The sequence below is a fragment of the Canis lupus genome, chromosome 36 (assembly GCF_048164855.1).
Source record: "Canis lupus baileyi chromosome 36, mCanLup2.hap1, whole genome shotgun sequence".
In the NCBI taxonomy this organism is placed as follows: Eukaryota; Metazoa; Chordata; class Mammalia; order Carnivora; family Canidae; genus Canis; species Canis lupus.
The window spans coordinates 3932512-3938511 of record NC_132873.1 but is presented as its reverse complement, the minus strand read 5'-3'; the positions used below and the strand labels follow the sequence as shown (position 1 = coordinate 3938511).

The 6000-nt window shown below is 36.6% G+C and overlaps 1 long non-coding RNA gene across 2 annotated transcripts in view; it reads left to right on the top strand.

Annotated features, from left to right (window-relative positions):
• Positions 1-554: 554 nt before the first annotated feature.
• LOC140625430 (uncharacterized) overlaps positions 555-6000 on the top strand; it is a 76728-nt gene continuing 71282 nt past the window's right edge. The window contains exons 1-2 of one of the 2 annotated variants that reach the window (XR_012024772.1): positions 555-824; positions 4627-4756. This is a non-coding gene — a long non-coding RNA (uncharacterized lncRNA). The remainder of the gene's footprint in view (positions 825-4626; positions 4757-6000) is intronic. The other variant, XR_012024773.1, reaches the window with a different exon arrangement.

The window sequence follows — 6000 nt, the reverse complement described above, 5'->3', positions numbered from 1 at the left end:
TAGACAGCTTGTGTGACTAATAAGAACATTGTCCCTTTAGAAGAGTGGGACATCTTACAAATACAAGAACGCTCAATTAGAGTTTTAAATTAGAATGTAATTATGTGCTTGGATTTCTTTATTCTTTCTTTCCTTCCTTTTTTCTTTTTTTCTTCCTCTTTAGGAAGAAAATGAGAGAGATTTTAATCTTTCAGGTGGCCTCATTTTGGTGAAAAAACAATTTTAGGAAGTCCTTAATTTTAATAAGCTGCTCTGCATCTTACTTAATTTTGGACCTAGTCCAATCCCTGAAGGACTAAGAGCGGATAAGTTTGCTTATACCTGGATTTATAAATAACTGCATTTTATAATTCAAAACAGGGATGAGCTGTTGATATGGATTATTGCACTCAGTAAAATGAAATTGTCAATATGCTTAAATATGCAAGGCATGTAATCAGGCATGTCGGGAAATAGCCCATGCAACCTCTGAAACAAAGGATTTGCCTTTGAGACCATGACTGTACAAAAGCAACCATGCTCTTTATTTAGGAAATAAACTGGAATATGGATAGTTGTCTTAACATGGAACCAAGGGTACCCTTTGTCCCTAAACACTCTCTTTTATAGAGAAGAACAACATGGACGGTACAGAACAATGGGGCTGTCTGTCAATGTATTTGTTTTGAAGTTCTCCATTCTACCACTTGGAATGGCATGAAAACAACTACTTGGGGTCAGATCATGTGAACAGTGATGCAAGTTTTAGCACATTTCAACAACAATTTAGTCTGAAGAGGACATGAATAGCCATTTGTTCAACTTGGACCAGTTCTCTCCTCTTGGTAAGTCTTTAATCCCATGACATGGGTTATTTGTTGGCTCTAGTCTATCCTTTGACTTTAGACACTTTCTGATAAGAACACTAGTAAAAGCTAGAAGTTAGATTCTGCAATGTTCTGGATATGGTTGCAAATACTAGAAGTTTGTTTCAATCTAATGCTGTCAATATTATTAGGGTAGGTCTTTTCTCTATACTATGGATGATTGAGGAGATAAAGTGACTTTTAGACCCCACAGCTATTATGTGGTAGAAGAGGGGGTTGTCTATCTGAACTCTTGGTCACACAGGTATATTGACTCACTAATAAAGGTGGAGCCTCACATACTCCGTCAGCCTTCCTTTGCAGTCAGACTCATTGTAAAGCTCTAGCGGAGTTTTTCTAAAGCCAGTTACACCAAGGTATGTTTAGTTAGGATAAGTTTCCTAGAATCCTAAAAATTCAGAGTTTGGAAAAATGCTAGAGGACCCACCCAATACCTAATTCTCTAAATGTACACGTAAAAAACAGAGGACCAGGAAGGCAACAAACAAATATACCACCGCCACCAACAACAACATTTTTGCCGAGATTGACTCAGAGAGTTAGCAGCAGAACTGAAATTAATGCTCACTCCTTCCCACTGTCTTTGAAACACTCTATCTCCATATTCCTAGTGATGTATTTGCATCTTACTGGTTTCTAAGGACACATCACAGAATTTTCCAGAAAGGGAAAGAGAAATCACATTTTTCAAAAGCTGTTTTTTTTTTTCTTTAAAAACTACTTAGGGATTTTAAAAATCCTTGTTGAGAAAATAATTATAGATGAAAACACAAATAACTGGGATGCTATTTAGAGACATCTGAAACCATAGGAGGAGGCTGAAAGTAACAGAATAAACAAGTCACTAAATGCAGGAGCTAAAAATGGTATTTAAAATCATACTGTTTAATGTTTTCCAAGAAATGACAAACATAATGCTCAGGTAGTGTGATGGTTTTGGTGACATAAACAAAATTTTATAATTTATTTTATTGGTATCAGTATATATATGCATATGTGTGTAGCCAACTATGTATATTCCTCTGTGCATATTTTCTGAGCTCTTACTGTATATCAGGTATTGTACTGAGAAATATGCATGAACAGAAAGGACAAAGATTCCTGCCTTCAGGGAGCTGACATTGGACTGTAAGGATTGTCCATATAGCTTAGAGGCTGTTTTAAGCTTGAAATCTTCTGGTCCCCGAACACACTGGCTCATCTCACTGTTGCCTTTAACTATAAAAGCCAGGCTCTCTCCACAGGCGTGAGTGGCTACAGCCCTTAGCTAGGAAGAGAGAAAAAGCCTTTCAGCATAACCCAGGTTCTATTACAATAGATGGGCCTCATTAGCCATTCTCAGCTTCATAGATAATGCAGTCGTGGATGGCATCGTTTGGTCTAGTGAAGAATTGCCCAGGAGATTGTGTTGACATCTGAGATTTATTTTAATCCTTTTTTTGCAGATTTTATAATGAGCATTGTAACAAAGTACACCAAAGAATCATTACATGTCTTATAAAATCTTAATAATACAAAAATTAGAAATGTTTTTCATGCATATGTTCAATTTGTTCAGAATCTACAGATTTCACTTGGCTGATTAGCACATAGTACCCTGTTAGGGGACATTGCCTTTAAGAGGTCACAATTTCTGAATTGCTACGCATATTTGTGTTATGAATATTTGCTTATGTTTACAGGCTGTTACTGTAGAATTTTACAGTTTGGACAAAGGAGATATAGAATGTACATATACCTGTGTATGAGGGTTCTTTTATTCTCATGTATTCACTGTTTACTGATTGATTTCTTCAAGCATAGTATTAAATATAAAGAAAGTAAAAAACAAAACAAACAAACAAAAAGGCCTTAAAAATGAAGAGGTTTTCCTGATTACATGAACCAAAAAAATAATGTTAAAAATATCCTAGAATCTTCCAAAATTCTTATTATGATTGTATCAAGACTCTATTATATTTATGGGTATTATTATTATTGTATTTTACCCCCACCTCTCTCCATATAGTCCAGAGGATGTGTACAAACTTTATACTCCTTCGGATATTCAGGATTTTGTTTCCTAACATTAAAGTCACTAAAAATTTATATTAAGGGAAAGTGAGAGAGGCAAGTGCTTTAGGAACATGCCAGGTATAACGGGAGCACAGTGAATGAGAAGAAAAAGTTATAGAAGTGCCCTGTCCATTATGGCAGCCCCTGGCCACATGTGGCTGTTAAACACTTGGAATGCGGCTAGTCTGAATTGAGATGAATTGTATGCATAACACACTTTGGGTTTCAGAGCTTGCATGAAAAAAGAAATGTAAAATATCTCATAGATAACTTTTTATTGATTACCTGTTGAAAAGATAATATTTTGGATATATTGTATCAAATAAAATAGATTATTAAAATTAATTATATCTGCTTCTTTTAACTTTTTCCAGAAATTTTTAAATTGCACTTCTGGCTTTCATGCGGCTCAATTATATTCTGCTGGAAGCACTGCTATAGAAGATAAGATATGAAAGGTGATAGAAGGCCCCATCTTTTAAGGCTTTGTAGGCCATTGGAAGGACATTTGCATTTGCTCTAAGTGAGAGGGAAGCCATTAAAGGATTTGAGCACAAAATGGGCATTTTCTGCCATTTTTCTAACAGGATTGCTCTGACTACTTTTATATGGGCTGTCGCAGAACAAGGGCAAAATCAAGGAGATCCCTTGAGGGGCATCACAGTAACGCAGGATAGAGATTTTCCTGGCCTGGGTAGCAACATAGAAGGTGAGAAATGGTCAGATACAGAGAGTTTTCTGATATGTTCAAAGTGGAATGTGAGAGAAAGCGAGAAACTGAGTATTAGTCCTCAGGGTGTTTGTCCTGAGAACCTGTTAGGATTCAGTTGTCATTCACTGAGATGGAGAAGATGGGACAGAGTGGATTTGGACAGAAGCTCAAGCATTTAGTCTGGACATACCAAGTTTGAGATGTGCTTTGGGCATCCAATTGGAAGACTAATGAGGTGGTTTGATAAAAGAGTAAGGGAGAGGCCTTGATAAAAGATAAACTTTGGAGAATCTTCAATATAAAATTGGTATTAGTGCCATGATTTTTGGATGGTATCACCAAGGGGTTGAGTAGAGACAAAGAAGAGCAGAATTTAGAGGAATGAACGTGAGGTCACTCAGAATTTATGAGCAGAATCATTGATATAGCTACTCTGCAGCATACTCTTTCATGGGCCCATTCGTGGTGCTCACTGGAATAGTCTTATCCAGAAGGAGATACACCATTATAACTTTTAAATCTCCTGTTTATTTTGAGCGGAATAGCTATAGCAAGAAGTATGTTATTCGATGTGAGGAAGTCATATTTAAGGTGTCTCCTCCATATACGGATATGAGTTATCATTTAAATAGACAACTTACATTGCAATTAATTCTGAAAGATGTTCTGATTTTGAGAAATAATTTGAAATTCCAGTGATCCCAAAACCATAGCGTGTCATCAATTATCTCAAAAGTTACCATCCTCTGATTTCTTAGTAAAATTCTTAGTTTTATGTCACTTTACTTTTTTAAAAAGGTTGTACAGTGCTCTGAGATTCAAATAAAATGACAGGGTCTTACAATTCTAAAATAGTGACATAGACTTTCTGAATATGCATTTTAAAGTGATTTTCAGGAACTCTTGACCTTGTCTTCTAGAAGATAGACTTCTTTATGTCCACTTGCTGCTGAAGTTTGAATCATCACTTCTGAGGTTTTTTTTTTTTTTAAGATGTTATTTATTTATTCCTGAGAGACACAGAGAGAGACAGAGACACAGGCAGAGGGAGAAGCAGGCTCCATGCAGGGAGCCCGACGTGGGACTCGATCCTGAAACTCCGGGATCACGCCCTGAGCCAAAGGTAGACGCCAAACCGCTGAGCCACCCGGGCGTCCCCACTTCTGAGGTTTCTCAGCTTTTTTCTCACTCTGAACCTGATCAACATGTCTGTTTCTTAAAAGTGAAGATTCCATAAAGGGATAAGGAGAAGCTAAGACCAAAAGCAGAACAATGCTATCATACTACAGAATAGCCAGGATGTGATGTGGAAAGTTAGCTGCTTCTCCCAGACATAGAAGTTGTGTGTTTTTATTTTTTCTCTGTTCATCTAGCTAGAGAGTGGATAGAGTGTGGGGAGGCTAAGAATCGAGACTCTGGAACTCTGCTGGAGTTCGGATGGGGTTCTTCTATACACAAGTCATGTGAATGGGGACAGAATTTTAATCTTCTCTGCATTTTAGGTTTCTCATATATACAATGGAAATAATATTAGTTCCTATATCACAGGGTTGTTGAAAACATTAAAAGAGGTAATATATGTTAAACAGTAATAATTCTCAGCTAAGAACTCTATAAATATTAACTATTTTATCTATCTATCATCTATCTATCAGCAGCAGCAGCATCTATCACGCTTAATACTATAAAAATGCTATCATCAAGAAACATTTGTTCTTATTTTGCACAAAAAAACGGTTTTATTTATTTATTTATTTATTTATTTATTTATTTATTTATTATGTATTTTTAAAGATTTATTTACTCATTTTAGAGACAGGAAGAATGAGCAGGAGAAGGGCAGAAGGAGAGAGAGAATCCTGAAGCAGTCTCCAACACAACACAACACAAAGCTTGATCCCAGAACCCAGAGATCATGACCTCAGTTAAAATCAAGAGTCACCTGCTTAACCAACTGAGCCACCCAGGTGCCCGAGGAAACCTATTTTAGGCTGTAAGCCCCATCCCTCTGGGATTCCAGAAAATTGAGATGTCCTTAAATTTCAGGCTTTGTGGTTTTCCCCACTTCTTAGACTCCTCAAGCCATTAGTCATACAACTATATGACTTTAATTCAAAGCCACCCTTTTCACAGTCCTTTTGATTTCTTTATATCCCCATCTTCTGCTGTTCTTGTGCTGTGAACCACACTGTCATTCCCTCCGGGAACTTCCATGATTTCCAGATACCATGAAACACATAATTTAATAGCTCAAGATAGAGTAACCACAATCACATTTAATTTCCTGCCTGAAAGAACAACAAAACGATGGATAAAATATATAAAACAATGTTTTGTGGGATGCTGGACATCAGGCAGTGAAGTTAA